At 46.4% G+C, this 16,280-nt stretch overlaps 1 long non-coding RNA gene across 1 annotated transcript; it reads left to right on the top strand.

The window, feature by feature from the left end:
- The first annotated feature begins 815 nt into the window (after window positions 1-815).
- On the top strand, window positions 816-14,131 carry LOC134470945 (uncharacterized). The gene is made up of 3 exons (XR_010040218.1): window positions 816-2,800; window positions 8,810-8,927; window positions 11,085-14,131. It is a non-coding gene; the product is annotated as an uncharacterized LOC134470945 (long non-coding RNA).
- Window positions 14,132-16,280: the final 2,149 nt, after the last annotated feature.

The following is a 16,280-nucleotide window of genomic DNA, read 5'->3' as shown; positions in this document are numbered from 1 at the left end:
GCCAAAGTGGAGAGGCTCAGGTTTTCTTGTTCCCGTCAGTGCGCGGCTTGTCTTCTGACTGGACCCTCTGGCTGGCTGAGGACTCTGCTCAGGCCCACCTGCTGCTAGGGGACTGGGGGGACTGGGGGGACTCAGGCACAAACAGGCTTCTGGATAGCATTTGGAGTCCTTAGAGCAGTTAGAGTCCTTCCTCCACAGCCAGACCCAGGCGGCCTCCTGCCCAACCTGAGCAGGCTGAGGGGCCCAGGACATCGGCTCACCTTCCTGCAGGGTGGAAGAGAGGGCCCAAGAATAACTGTGGAATGGGTAAAGGAGGAACAGGAGGACGGGGAAGAGGAGGAGATGGAGAAGTGAAGAGTCCTGATGAGATACTGAACTGTACTACAGAAGAGAAAAACAGCCTTCAAATAAATCTGTGAACTCCTGGACAGTGCAAAGCAAACTCTGTTACTTCTAAGTTATTTTATTTCCTGTAGCCAGTGGATCAGGATAGTGTATTTGGGACAAGCCCTAATGATAAAAAATTTCCGAACAAAGATAGATGGAAACTCAGGCACAACCAATGGATATAGATTGAAATTTTGAATAAAATAAATCATCAGTCTAAATTTCCTAGACTCGGACTTGGTTTCTTTAGAGTGTCACATACATGGCAAAAAACAACTCTAAAAAGCCACTGAAACTACATTGCTTTATTAAAAGCATGGGCAAAAGGAAAATAGTGCTTCTGTCATGTTGAATGAGTATAATGCTCTGGATAGAAAGCATTACTCATGTTTATGACTTTAGTGGCACTTAATAATAACCATGTGCCATATACAACTACCTTTCTCTATTTCTTGAAGAATTTAGCATTTATTTTATGCAAAAAAGAAAAAGATGTGATGTTTGGTAGATTAAAGGTGTTCAGTACAGTCTGAGCTAGTTTATTTTCAGTTTATAACAGGCTTAGCTGGAGGTAAGTAAGTCAAGAAGTGTCTGTAAATATGAATCTTTTGTATGTCCCAGAATCTAGACTAGGACTGGGAAGGGCATGCAATCTGTGCTTATTCATTTTGTTTATAATGGAAGCCCCTTGTATCAGTTATTGCCATGTAACAAACAATCTTCCAATTCAGAAGTTTTAAGCAACAACCTGTAATTTCTTATGGATCATTTTAGTGGTTCTGCTGATCCAAGCCAAGCCTGGCTGGTCCCAGGTGGGCTCTGTGACCACTGGCATGTTGGCCAGGATCGGCCGAGCCAGGCTGGGACCACTTGACATGATCCTCTATATTCTTTTTCGAGTTGTGTTTACTTCAAACTTGCTCCTAGTCCAATGGCCAAAACAAGTCACAGTGCCAAGCCAGTGTAATTACGGGAAAACATTACCCAAGGGCAAGGAGACACATAAAACACAGGTGCCATTAATGTAATCAACCTATCACAGTCTTCATAATTAAATAAAAGACCAGTCTCAAACCCTTCGTGGAATGAGACAGACCTAAATCAGTGGATAAATTCATAAATTTAAGACTTATAGTATGAGATGCAATTTACAAAGTCAACCAGTGATAGGATCTCTCCTGTGGCTCCCAAGCGTTTGAAGGGTGCTATCTGCATTGGCCGGCTGGATTGTCCTTTTGTTATAATTTTGTAACCAGAATGCAAACCCATTGGCTTGCCCTTTTCTGTTTGATGTTCCATCAGTTAAACATCCCACACAATTTTTCATAGAGATGTTTCTTTTTCCCCCGAGGACATCCGCAGCAACCTGGAACACACTTTCCTTGGTACTTGACTCGAAGTTGCTATAAATATCAGGCATTCTGTTAGCAGCTCGGGGTCATGGCTCAGGTCTCCTGAACCAACATCGATCTCCCCTGTGCCTTGAGTTCTCTCAGTGAGAGGCAGCAGCAGGGCGAGGAAAGTGAAGTATAAAATGCACGTCAAGAAAATGTAGGTGGGCTAAAGCACAGACGTGAAGAGGGAAGGCACCGTCAAGGTGTGAACGTCACCAGGGGACCTCCAAAGACCCTGCCTCCAAATACCATCGACATACGAATTTGGAGATTTAAGTTTTCACCACGTGAACTTTTGGGGAACACAGTCAAACCACAGCACAAGGTAATGCTTGATGAATTTTCTTACAAAGATGAAATTATCTTACAAAGATAAAAAAAGAATCAGCATGCAGTTACTAACAGTTGGCGTATGGTCCACTTTGTTGACAGAGATCTCCTAGGAAGCCTGTTTTCTAAGGAGCCTTGCTCCTAACTAGAGAGCCAGTGTAAGCCCCAGTTTCTCCGTCCATGAAGTGGAGTGGTTAATATTGCCCAGGACTCGATTCACAGCCTTTTTTTGACAACTAAGTATCATATTGCAAAGAAAACCCCTTCGCAAAAATAATTTAAAATCTCCTTGAACAAATATCGTATGGCTTCACCTCTAAGTGGGATCTGAAAATGTCACTCTTAGAAGCAGAGAATAGCATGGTTGGTGTATGAAGGGGATTGGTGTATGAAGTGCGGTAGGTGGAGATGCTGGTCAGAGGTATGTAGTTATATTTGCGTGATGTGTTCTGGAGAGACAGCAGCTAACCATACTGCATCATATTCCGTAGTGTCCGAAAACGCTGAAGGCCCTGGTGGGGGTGTGCATTGCATTTATTATGCACTTTATTTCTATTTTTATTACCTTAGAGTCTTAGAAGGAGCACACAGCTTAGCTCCCTCGCAGGCACGGTACCCATAGCGTTTGAGTTCCTATGAGAATCTAACGCTGCTGCTGATCCGACAGGAGTGGGAGCTGAGGCTGTCAGGTGAGTCATGGGAGAGGCTGTAAGTATGGAAGAAGCTTTGCTTGCCTCCTGCTGTGTGGTCTGGTAGTGGTCAGTGGCTGGGAAGTGGGGAGCCCTGATAGATGTGACAGGACTAGTAAGAATAGATTGTGACTCATCTTGTTTATGAAAGTCACTATTCGAGGTATTAGATATGTTCATTATTTCAGTTGTGGCAAATGCTTCACAGTGTGCACGCATATCAGAACATCACATTGTACAACCTTAAATGTAGAGGATTTTTGTCAATTACATATCAATAAGGCTGAGAGAAATGACACTGTGGAGCAGGAGTCTGTCTCTCGGCTTGTTCTGGGTATTTGTTCCGTTGTCTCCCGTTTTCCCTGTGACCCTTGAGTTCCACGGTGCTGCTCGGCCAAACTGGTCTGCATACAGCAGATTGGACGCCCTTCTGGGCCTGCCATCTTCATCCTCTATATGTGGCTCAAAATTTTCTAGAAGTACATCACTGAGCCTTGTGATTCCTACCTGGAGTATAATGTTCACTGTTCTAACATATTGATCTGGTTTTTTTCCCTGCAAATCTTCCCTGATTGACACCGGACATGTGGTTTGAGTATCTGGTTCTGGTTTGTATATGTGTATGGTGGTCATTTTTCCAGTGAGATCATATACTCCTAAAACAGTGTTTCGAATTTAGTAAAAATAAAGATAAAAACATCCTCTTGAACACATTGCTATGCTTGTGGGCCCCTGCTGGGAGAGACCACATGGAGCTCTGCTCCTGTGGCCAGCGGTGAAGGAATTAGAATTACAGGAGTGTGCCCATCCAGGTGTTGCTTCTGCAGGCTCAAGGTGCTCTTTTAATTGGGGCATCAGGCTGTCTTGAAATAGACAAGAATTCTAGAAACATGCCTTCGTGCCTGATTCATCGCTTAAACTCGGTCGCTGACTCATTCTCCCCTTGATAGGTCTTCAGCAGTAACTTTTATTACATCATGTAGTGTTTTTTTCCCCTTGATTCTCTTTCAACAGTTTTGTTTATCATCTTGGTGACTGGGCTGGCTCACCACAGAGACTTTTTATGTAAAATTTTCTGGACTGTAGATACAGGAGCTGAGGTTTTCATGTGTCAATCAATATGTCCACGCCTACCCCAGGCTGTGGACTTGAAATACAGTGACGCAAAGGATACTTTTGACTTTGTGTCTCATAGATCTTATTTAATGACCTCAGCTGCCTTACAAAGTGGATCGGGCTCTGTTTCTTTTTTAAAAAAATCCAGGAACAGAGGTTCAGAGAGGGGACCGAAACTTGCCCAGGGCCATACAGCAGATGGCACCACTGGCCCCAAAGCCTCTTCCTCCCTGATGCCCGGACCTTTTGCCATCCATCTGCAGTGTCTGCTTTCTCTGTTGCTGGCCTTGGCAGTATAGCTTGCTCTGGCCAATGGGATAGTGACAAATGGGGTGTGAGTAAAACTTAAAAAATACAAGTGCAATCCGTTGTGCTGGCCTCCTGTCCTGTATCCCATCATTGCCATGGGAACGTGCCTGGGCTAGCGTACGGGAGACGGGAGAGTGAGCATGTGTGGAGCAGAGTCTTACCCTCACTGTCCTGGCTGAGGCCATCCGGGTTCAGCCCATGGCGAGTGGCACCCACATCAGGGACTCTGTTAGCGTTTTTTGGCCACTAAAAGAGTAAAATATAAAAGTAAAAGTGGCCTTTATTCTAAGCACACGGAGAGGAGCCCAAGACTGACAGAGGTCTGGCTTTCTCTGATCGGAACATGGGGTGTGGGATATTTATATAACCTTTGACCGGGGGTGGCGCTTAGGGCGGGCATTGATGACTCTAAAGGAGCTGATTAGAATTTTCTTCGAGCACACAGAAAGGAAAAAGGAAGTTGTAATAGGGGAACAAGGAAGCGACTTCTGGGTAAATATCTCTGATTTGGCCTTCCACCGCTATAATGTCCTGTAACATTCTAGGGCAAAACTCTTTCAGACTGCAACCATGATCAGCAGCCCTCTAGCCACGTGTTCCCAATACAGGAGCAATAAATGTGTGTCACTGGGGTTTGCTGGTTGTTTTATCACAGCATGATCCAGGCTATGCCATGACAGGAAATCAGTAGGCCGGAAAGCGCAGCTCTTTGGAACGGGGCTCTGACTTTGGTTCCCACCTCTGCTATGTGGAATGTGTGTTCCTTTTCAGGATTTAAATTTCCTTATCTTTCAAATGAAGTAATAATACTTCCCAGAGGTGCTGGGAAGGTTAAATATAAGGGAATGTGAACAAATGTCCAGGAAATGCTGGTTTCTCACAACAAACAACTAGGAGATATGCAGTCCAGGACGGAGATTGTCCCAGAGTGAAGCAGCTCAGAGGTGATCGTCCAGGCCGGCATAGCCTGGGTCCAACCTCACAAGAAGACGCTGCTTTCCTGAGTCCTCCGTGGCAGGCAGCGCGTGTGGAGGAGGATGGGTCTTTGAAAGCAGAATGGTACTTAACTTCAGGGGGCTGACAGCCAGGCTTTGCCCCAGTGATTTGCCTACACCGGTGGCAGCAAGTTGGGGAAGAGGCCTTGGTTTCTGCCCTGGGGGTGGGTTTGATGCAGATCAGGGTTCTCCAGTCTCTGCTGAGCACAGTGGCTTGCTGGGGCTCTGTGCCTTTGCTGTTTTCCTGGGTGTGAGTGCACTTTGTGAGTGCATTGTAGAGGACCATCCTTCAGGAAATGTGACTGTTTCCCCAGGAGGGACTGCTTTGTCGCTTGGCCTTCTTTTTTTGGGCCTCCTGCAGAGCTGTCCTTTCCCTTCTTTTGAAGCCATTGTTTCCTTGACATGAAAAATGTATTCAGGTAAGCTCAGGGCTAATTATCTCCAGGGAGAAGGCAAAATAAAATGAACCTGAGGCTGAAAGAAGAAACAATCTACTCTGTAAACTCTAAGAAGGCATATCACACATTTTGGGGGAAAAAAAAAAAAAAGGCAGGCTGAAGGAAAAGTTTTCTTCCTAAACAAAATGTGGGCTATTTTTACCCAGGTTCACCCTTTCTGCCTTTTCTCCCCTCTACTGTCCCACATCGCTCCTTCCTGGAAGGTGGGGGTGGGTAACAGGAAGCTTGAAGACATTGAATTCTTCTCCGGACTCAATGTGACCTTCAGCTTCTCACCAGAAAAGCTGTTTTTTTTTAAACCAGCATTTATTTACGATTATCCCTTACAGTCACATGGGTTAACTGGGCTACACTGGGAGGTTCTTTCTTACCGGCTTCTCATAGTCTTGTAATCCACAAATGAGCCTCTTGTAATCCACAAATGAGCCCCCAAGCTCGAGTTTAAAGACTGAGGCAAAATCATATTTTAAAAAGCAGTGCTGGTTAATTTTACCCTGGGCCCAGCGACACAGTGCAGCTGGAGACTGCAAAAGCTGTGTGTCCTTCCTCCACACTTGTCACCTTTAAGTACATGTCACAATTTACAAAGTAAGGGGGTCGTGGGCGTGGGTCAGGAAAACTTTAATGAGAAGACCTTTGTTTTCCTTAGGAGAGGACAGAGCAGTCTAACAGTAATTAACAACCCCTGTTAGCTTATTTTAGCACTACATCTGTTATTTGTAGAGGGCAACAATGGTTAACATTATCAATTAGGTAAGGTTTTACAATTCTTTACAGAGGAGAGCATTGATTAACGTATCAATTAGGTCACCCAGAGGGGGAAAGAAAACACATACAGTAAGGCCCTGTTACAGGTATTTTGGTATAATATAAATATAACAAAGTTCTTTTTTCTAGAGTACAACAATAGTACCTGGCATCTGAGATGGGGCACCCCAAGGCATCTAGGTGGGAGCAGCATGGTATATAACTTTGGAGACAGCGCTACATTCTGATTTCTTTTGATGCAAAAATTGTGTATTTCACAACCGGAATCCTCTGTTACTGTTGTTACTGAATCAGATGTGAATTTATGAAGCTGAGCAGACAGCTTGCAGGGCCCAGGCACAGAGGAGGCTCTGTGCCATGCTCAGGACAGAGACACAGGATGGTGGTGGTGAGAAGCTCAGGGCCGCAGGGGCAGTGCCACCTATCTGTGCTTGCTGGGTCTGGCTGTGCCCACCTTGGGCTCTGCACCTCTACCCTTTGTCGCTTCACAGTTACGATGCCAGGCATGTGAAAGGGGAGAGAAATTACGGCTCCTGCTTCATATTCATGTGAGGTGCTGAGTTATGGGGAGAGCTGGGACAGTCATGCATGGGAATGGGTGTTGAATGCCAGATGAAGATCATGGTCATGAGGTGCTAGAGGCCTTCAGGGGAGGAGGCTGGGCGAGGAAAGTCTTCCTAGAGCAAGTATCTCAGGATCCAGCTCTTGAGAGAGGAGTAAGAATCAGCCAGGGAAGGTGGGGGAGGGGCATTTTGGGAGACCATGGGATGCAGGGAGAGGGGAGGCTGTGTGTCGGACAGGAGGTACAGGCGGGGCTCAGAGCCAGGCAGGACCTTTGAGGACTGGCAGCAATATTCCTGCTCTCCTGGAGAAGGACACAGAAGCTTGGAAGTATCAAGGTGACATATTTGAACCCAGGATTGTCTGGCTTCTCAGTCTCATCCCCTTTCCACCAGCTGTCATCTAATTGCAGTTCCTGCCCCTGGGACTCCCTAGTCTCTGTCCTGTGTCTCACAGGCTCCTGGCAGACTAAGGGTGCTGCTTCTCTGCACCATTTATTGTAATGACTTCAATTAAACCGTCTTGTGCTGGATCAGTGAACAGCTCTAGGGAGTTGGTGAGCAGCCCGGCTACCAGGGAAACAGAGTCCCCTCCTCTCGTCCCTGCCCACTCCTGGTCTGGGTTCTTGTCCATATCCCTGGAGAGACTCCAGAGAGAAAACGGGAATGAGAGCAGGCATCAGATCACAAGGAGACAAGGCAATGAGCATGTCCTAACTGCCTGGGCCAGTGGGGCGTGGGTGGACCTGCAGTGTCCTTTCCCGCTGCCCTCGGTCCCACGGATCTGCAGCTGAGGCTCCAGCCAGGATGCCATGAACCTTTATCCCGAGGCTCAGGGGCTAATGGCCTTGTCCTGACTTGCTCTATGGCCTTGGCTAAGTTGCCTTCATTCTTCGAGGTGTGGAGCCTATTGTGAGCCTATACTTTTCCATCCGTCCTCCATAGTTCAGGGTCTCCCCTCCTCTGCACAGCTCTGTGCAGCAGAAAGCTGATTGGGAGAGGAGGTCACAGGCTCCTCTGTGGTCTGCTCCAGCGTGATCTGGCTTGTGGAAAATTAGGGGTGGGAGGTGGGCGAGGCCAGAGGCTTCCCTCCCTGACCCCTCTATGCTTTGATGCCCTCTGCTTGGGCACAGCTCATGCCAAGCAGCCCTTCCTACTACCCTGCCCTTCCTGGGTCCCAGCACCACTCCTAGAGGCTTTGGGGTGGTTTCCAGCAGTTTGCAATCTCTGGGTTTCCTGGCATCTTTCTCAGTTTCTTTAATCCTGTGCAGCTCTCTGTAAATAGTTCGTCCTCATTAAGGGCTCTTCAGTTAAACTATTGGAGCAGGGTTCTGTTTCCTGCTGGGGTGGTGATGAATGGGCCTGAGAGGCCCCTTCCAAATGGGAAATCTCACACACTTGTGAGGGGCAGCTGCAAGGGGCCACACAATCCTCGGGGCAGTAGCCTGGTGATCCTAGTAGAGAGGGAGTAGGTGACTTTTCCTTCCCTTCCCTTCCTATGGTCCTCAGTCTTAATTCATTTTTTAAAAATGTGACTTTATTGAAGTGTTGCCTCCATACACCAAACTGCAGAAAGCATCCAATTTGATGACTGTCCATGTGCATCCCTTTCAAAATTTGATGACTGTCCACGTGTATCCCTTTCAAAATTCACGTCGAAGGCTTAATCCCTTCATGGTGGTATTCAGAAAGGGGGCCTTTAGGGATGTGGTTAAGAAACAAGGGCTCAAGCCTCGCCTTGCATGGGATTAATGCCCATTTGACAGAGGCTTTGTAGAGCTGCCTATCCTTTCTCCCATGCAGGGACACAGTGTTCATCCCTCTGGAGGACGTAGCAATGAGGTGCCACCTTGGAAGCAGAGACAAGCGCTCCATAGACAGAATCTGCCAGTCTATTACCTGGATTTCCGCAACCAGAACTGTGAGAAACAAATCTTTATCATTTGCAAAGCACTCAGCCTGATGTGGTTTGTTATAGCAGCAGAAATGGACTACAACCATTATCTTTTCCGTGTAGCAAGTGTTCTAAACCTTTTTTCTCCTCCCTGAAAGTTCACAAGCCTCGGATCTGGTCATGCCACTGCCCTACTCAAAACCCTTGCTTTGTGCTCTTTTTCTTTGAGGTTAATGGCCCTGGTTCTTTAGATGATGTCCAAAATCTTCCCAGATGGATGAGGCGCTGTGTCTCAGGTCCCATGGATGCCCCAGCAGGAGTGAACTGCTTAGGTTCTCTTCAAGCTCTCCCTTTTTTCTTCCCTGTCACCAAAGTCCATCCCCAGATCCTTTTGATTCTCCCTCCAAACGTGCTCTAACTTAGATCCCCTTACTTCGGAGACCCCAGGAAGCACTTTTGGGAAGCATTATCTTAAAAGATAACTTAGACCCTATCTTAGTTACTTTTCTTTTATTGCTGAGACAAAATATCTGACACTCAAAATTAAGGAAGGAAAAGTTTATGGAGCTCACAGTTTGTGGAGGTTTCAGTCTGTCACCATCTGGCTCTAAGGCAGGGTGGCATGGCACAGGGGCAACACTTCCAGAAGGCAGAAAATAGCAAGGCGACAGGAGGAAAAAGGGGAACAAGCCTCTTTTCCTCTCTTATATTGTAAGTAGGTTATGCATCCCCTCCACAGGGTGCGGGTAGCACTCAAACCGTCTCCTTGCCCTTCTCTTGCGCAGGATGAGAATGTTTACAAAGTGAGGACCTGGCCCCATGCTAAATCCCTTAAACATCTAAAGTTTTCAAGTCCACACAATGAACAAAGTCCTAGGGCAGTAAGGGCATGTTCTATGCACACCAGGATGTAGAACTGCAGAGTTACTTAAGCTTCTATGTGTCTTAAATCGACACAATGTATCAACTATAACATACCCTAAAAAGGGAGAATGGAAATTTTGGAATGTATCCACTCATGTTGACAACTGCAGAAATCCCCAAGGGCCTTATTTTCTTTCTAGGTGCCTTTTACCTCTTATTTGGATTGACTAGCATGGCACAACCAGTATAAACCGTGAGTTGGGCTCAGCAAGACTTTCCATAAAGCAAGAGGATTTGCTTTGCCCTCTTGAGGTCGGGTCTGGAAGCTTCTCCTGGAGCTCATTTTGTTATGGCTCCCTTAAATGAAGGCTTGCCATGGAGGAACGTCTGTCTGTGAACCTGATTCCAAAATGGAGTGGCCTAGGAGAAATCTGTCAGCTGACAGGTGCCTGTCGTTTCCTCTGGGGAGGACAGGACTTTTGCCTTTGCTCACTAGACTGGCTTCTTTTCATTGGCCAGAGATATTGTTTTAAGTGAGCTTTCCGTGCTTATCCCTCTCCAAAGGCTTTAGAATTAAAAACAAACAGATGAAACCATCCATGCCCAAGGAGATGCAGGCCCTCACAGACCTCCCCCTTGGAGCCCCTTCCTGGCTCCAGTCTATTTCCTTCAGCTTTTCTTCTGGTCCTTAAAGCAAGTTCCTTCTAGAAAGTTCTTTGCACGGACTGTCTCTTTCCCTCTGCTATGGTTTGGATATAGGGTGTCCTGAAATGTCCATGTCTTAGGGTTTGGTCTCTGGTGTGATGCTATGAGGTGGTGGAACCTCATGGAAGTCTTAGGTCATTGCATGCATGCCCCCTGAAAGGGATTGTGGGATCTTGGCCTGTGTCCCCCTTTTTAAGCATCCGGTTCTTGATGTGAACAGTTCGTGGTAATGTGTGCTCCCTGCTGTTGCCATCTGGTGCCCTCACAAGAGGCTCCCAGAAACAGGGCGGCACAGTCTGAGATTAGAACTCCAGAAGGATGGGTTAAATAAATCCTTTCTCCTTTGGGTTTTTATATATTGATTGCTTCAGGTATTTTATTATATAATGCAGAGCTGACTAATACACACTGGCACAGTCTTCCTCAGCCCTTTGTATGGATAGAAATCATTTCTTTTTCTGCGTGAAATCTCACCTTCTAGAGAGATCTGCCATTACTACTTAGTCAAAAGTAGCCAAAGACTGATTTATTGCTTCTTTAGCTATGTGAATTATGAAGTGGAAATAAACTAGTGAACGAGTGGCTCATTTGGGACTGTCTTCTCTTTTGTCTTAGGTCACTCTGGTCTGGATTAGCCCTTTTCTCAAGCCCTTCCTCCCGGAAGCACATCCTCTCCTCTAATACAAAAGCCCTTATGCACAGAGGCTACAATATCAATCATGTCTCCTCAAGTCATGCAGAGTTTCTGCTTCTCTCCATCGCCATCGCGGCCACCTAGGCCAGCCACTGCCCTGTCTCTAAGCTGTATTGTTGCAGCAGAATCCGGGTCTTACGCAAGTCCTGATGACCTGTCACCTAGGACTGACTGAGTTCTCTGGCGTCTCTCTCGCCACCATTAGATTCTTCCTCATTAAACAAATGAATCACAATCCTAATTAATTTGAGCAACAGAATTTATGTAACTGCTCCCAGCAGGATGTCTGCTCTCAGTCGGCAATGAGATTAATTCTCTTCTCTGGGAAATTCCAGCTGTGCTGGTCAATAAACTCTAATGATGACTGAAATCTCTCATCTGTCTCTACTCAGGGCAGGTAACCTCTGTTACCCAGACACCTGTGAGCTTGGTGGCGTGCCCCGGGCACCAGGTAGACAGGGGCAAGAATGTCTCAGCCAGATGAATCCTGACTCAGCTACAGCACACAGTGAGTGCTCAGTTCAGCGCAGAGCTGCCCATGCCCCTGAATCACTTAAAAAGTGCACGGGAAGTGTTTAATTTCTATTTATGGAATGAATAAAGGAGACTATGTGCTGCTCAGAAGCTTCGGAAATGGTGCCAGGATCCTGAATTGCACACCGAGCCCTCTGGCTCTTTTTATCTTTAACATCATCTAGGTCCCGTGCCCCTGACCATGCCCGTGCCCCTGACCGTGCCCGTGCCCCTGACCGTGCCCGTGCCGCTTCAGTCTTTCTATTTTCCCCAGCCTTCTGGACCAGAGATTGGGCCTCAGTGCTGCTAGCCCTCCTACCCTGGGATAGCTTGAGCTTCTTTGACTCAAAAGAAACTTCATGGCTAGATGCATGGGAAGGAAGGGTAGCAAAGCAGAAAGTGTCCTGGAATTAGTTCTTCTTCTGTGCTGCCGCATATTCATTATAATTCACCTTCTGTTCTTAGCCTTTCTTGCCTGTGCAAACCACCCGAGCTTCTTGAATAGATAAAAGAAAACTTGGTGAGAACGTATCCTGGGCTGCCTGACTCAATCAAGGACAGGCAATGTTTTGGGCAGTGGTGCTCAAGGCACAGGATCTCTGCTCCCAGAGAATTCAATTTCTAGGAGACAACAGCAGGCAGGCACGTATGTGTTTTTAGTCAGGGATCCGTGTTCAGCAAAAATGAAATAGAAAAATGTTAAGAAGGACTGACACAAGTGAGAGAGTTTTGTGAGGTGTCGAGTTGTGACCTAGTAACATGGCCCCAACCATGTGGAGGCCTGAGGGGATTGGCTTTCCAGCAAGAGGGAAAAGCTACCACAAAGCCCCAAACTGGGACTGAACTTGCTAGGCCTATTTGGGAGTCGCTTGGTATCATGTGGGTGAATGGGCAGGTGAGATTTGAACCCAGGTCTCTCACCTTTAAGAGTACAGTACCTGTTGTGATAGCACAAAAATAAAGTGTAAGACAAAGCAAATGGGGATGAAGTGATGGGGAATAGATCCCAGGGGGTCTCCAGATAATGCAGGATTCACCTGTCTCTGCCTGACTGCAGAAACTGGCTTTGGCTGTCAGTATCAGGGACCCTATGTCTTGATAGCTCCTCTCAGGGCCAATTTAATTTCCATCTTCACTTTTAACAGGAAGAACCAAGCATTTTTACGATTTGGAATTTTTTCCTGGCTGTAAAACAAATTTGTTGTAGAAGACAAAAATCATCAGCTATAAACCGGGTGTAGTGGCACACACCTATAATCCCAACACTCCGGGAGACTGAGGCAGGAGGATTGCAAGTTTGAGGAGACAGCCTGGACAATTTAATTTGGTGGGACCCCATCTCAAAATAAACAAGGGCTGGAGACGTAGCTCAGTGAGAAAGCCTAGGTTCAATCCCCAGTGTAACAAACAAAGAAACAAACCAGGCAAGAAACAGGCAAAATCCCCAGATATAATTTTAACTTCTGGAAATTTTGGTAAATCCTTAAACACATAGATACTGCATAAGATTATGAACATACAGCTTTGAGATATGTTTTTTCTCTCCAGTCATGAAGCATAACTTTTAGTACTAGTGAATGCCACATCCCAAGTCCTTTTAATTGTTATTTTTAGTTTTTGCAGTAGTGGGGTTGAATTCAGTGCCTTCACATGCAATTATATCCCCAGCCCTTTATTTTTTTGAGACACCTTCTTCCTAAGTTACCAAGTTACCCAGGCTGAGCTTGAACTTGTGGTCTTCCTGACTCAGCCTCTTTCTCTAAAGCCAGGGTTTCCCTAAGTTTCCCAGGCTGTCCTCAAACTTGTGATCTGTCTGCTCCAACATTGTGAATAGCTGGGATTACAGGTATATGCCACCACACCCCGCTTTCAAATGTATTTTTTAAATAGCAACATAAAAGTTCAGTCAAGGACCAATGAATGTAAATATTTTTGGGTTTTTACTAATAACGAAGAATTTGCTTACATGTGCGTCTTTGTTACACAACGTGCAGTTACTGGACGAGGAGAAATGTACCCCCCTCAGGCCACAAGTCCAATGTCTGGGGAAACCATTTTCTTGGTGCATTTGCACTCCAAACATCATGACTGTATTGCACAGTTCAGTATCAGGCTCTTGACAAACAGACATTGTCACATTTCCCCCAAGTTTTCTTATGGTTTGTCTCCCAAGGTTCAATTATGGGAGGCGTGGCTGTCAGGGTGGTGATGTGAGAGGGGGGCAGAGAGGAGGCTCCCGGGAAGAATTCACATCCTACTTCACATGGGATGCTCAGTTGGTTCTTGTCAGAGGGTTGTGTTAAGGAAAGAGCAAGCCTGGAGCCACCATGTTCTCTGGCTTCCTGTCTGGTGATAAGACCTTCCTCTGTCAGAGGAGCTCACGCACCATGATGCCATTTCCCATAATTCCTCATCAGAGCCTGAATCAATGGGGTCACACAATGTTGGTCTCTCAGTTGCCTAAACTATGAGGTAAATCAACTTTTGTTTTACAAAGCAGCCTGCCTCAGTTATTTCAACTAGGAAAAGCAGGAAAGGGAAATGCACTTTGATGCATTATGAAACGATAAACTTTACTGCAGACTCATGAATGCTCTCCGGCATTTTTATTAAATAACACACTGGTAGGCAGATGAGGCAAATAGAATCGGCCTGGTTTCAGCACGCCTGTGTGTTTATATTTTGTTTCTGGGAGCGTTGCCATGGCAGCAGGAGGTAGTGGTTCTCATTCTTGAGGGTGTTGTAGGGAGGACAAAGTAGTAATAGGCTTGGAGAATGGCACCAAGGAAGTGACTAAGCAGGCATTTATAGACTTAGGTGGGGGATAATATTCACCCTGGCTAGGGTGGGAAGGTAGACTGTTTTTGTAGCAGGTGCACAGGTTAAACTCCTCCTTTGGACCACTATCATCCCCACCTCTTCCCCCAGTTTCTATTTGGCCTGAGAATATAAACATCAAAATACAGCCCAAGAGGAAGACACAGGAAAAGAGAACAGTATATTAGACAAGAGGAAAAAGTTGGGGTGAGGGAGATGGATGCTTTGATGCTTAAGCAGCTTGGGGTACTTTTTTGGGTCTGGGAAAAATTATTAAGCACCACAGGTGACGACCTCTAAGTCACAAGGGCCAATGTCAAGTATTCAGATATGGCATGGGCCACAGGAATAGCACAGAAATAGACCATCCCTCTGAACTGATTTGGTGCCCTCTTGCTGAAAAGCAATCTCTCAAATTTTCTGGAAGCTGATTGCTTCTCTGTGGAGCAGGTGATGAAGAGCCAGGGCCAGGGAACAGTCCTTTGGAAAGAATCCTCCCTCTGGGGACGGAGTGTCAAGTATAACTTCAAGTGGAGAGTGAGAGATTTGGGAGGTGGGAGAAGGGCTGGGCAGAGACTACAGGAACAGGAGGACAGAAAGATGAGGGCTACACACAGAAGAGCTTCCCCATCTGCTTCTTGCTGCCAACTGCTTATTCTGTGCTCTCCGTGGGCTACAGTAAAGGGCATTCTTGGATCCATTGTAAAAGCCTAACAGTCATTACCACCTTCTGAGGCGCTGGAGGAGGAGGTAGCAAAGTCAAGGTTCTCACTCTTCATACGGGTAGAGACCCTCGCTCAACTTAGAGAGAAGAGAATGAACTTTTCAAAAGGATCTGTTGAGGGATACTCCTGCAACCGTTCACACGGTCCAGGGCCTTTGGCTTGACGGTTGCCCAACCTCTTTTTTTTTGCAGAGGCGTGCTGTTCATTGGCTCAGAAGAAGTGATTGACAGGCCAATAGCTCAATGAATGACGACTCTTGGAAGCGCAGGGACCGTTACCAACTAGTTCTCTTATCGCGAGAAGCTGGAGTAACGATTTCCCCTCCCCCAAAATCTTGTTAGTCGTTTCTCATTTTAATTTCAGCATGTTACTGCAGGGTGAAACGCTGCTTTCTTCCCTAAAGAAGGAACACGTTTGGGGGTGGGGTAGTGTGTGGTCTAAAAGTCTAGATGAGGCCTCCAGGAGAATACATCAATGTCTTCCTGACACTTAATTCTGAGTACTGAGTCACTTAATTCTTTCATTAAGAATATGGTGGGAATGTGGACAAGACAGAGGAGAGGTTGCAGGTTGTTGGGGACAGTTCTTAGGTGGTCCTCGGTAGGCCTGGGTGGGTCCTGGCTCATGGGTCAAATGCTGGGGTCTCCAACGGGGGTCTAGGAATAGGAGACAGACCGGCAGGAAGAGGCATAGTGGATGTGGTGTTCTTGCTCATGGAAACAACTTCTTTGCCAGGGTGTCTCATCATGAGCTCCTTAGATAGCTCCTATCTCAGGAAATGGGAAACCTGGGCTTTCTTGAGGGTATAGAGATGCAGCTTCAGAAAAGACGGAGTGGCCTGGGCAAGGATGGCAATAGATAAGCTTGTAGCTGTTTAAGAGGATGGAGTCAGAGGGGGAGCATGAGACAGGGACATACCATATTAATATGATAATTGAGGCGTGACATGGACCAATGATGGGGACTGAGAGCTGGAGCTCTAGAAACGCTGAGCGAAAATATGCTTGACACATAGATGTCACTCAGTAAGTGTTAGCTATTATTATTGCTCCTTTTGGTGTG

This window comes from Cavia porcellus, unplaced genomic scaffold (genome assembly GCF_034190915.1).
Source record: "Cavia porcellus strain 051 isolate PalLab524CR breed Dunkin Hartley unplaced genomic scaffold, mCavPor4.1 scaffold_17, whole genome shotgun sequence".
NCBI classification, from domain to species: Eukaryota; Metazoa; Chordata; class Mammalia; order Rodentia; family Caviidae; genus Cavia; species Cavia porcellus.
The sequence above is the reverse complement of the archived record's forward strand: the minus strand, read 5'-3'. Positions and strand labels throughout refer to the sequence as shown.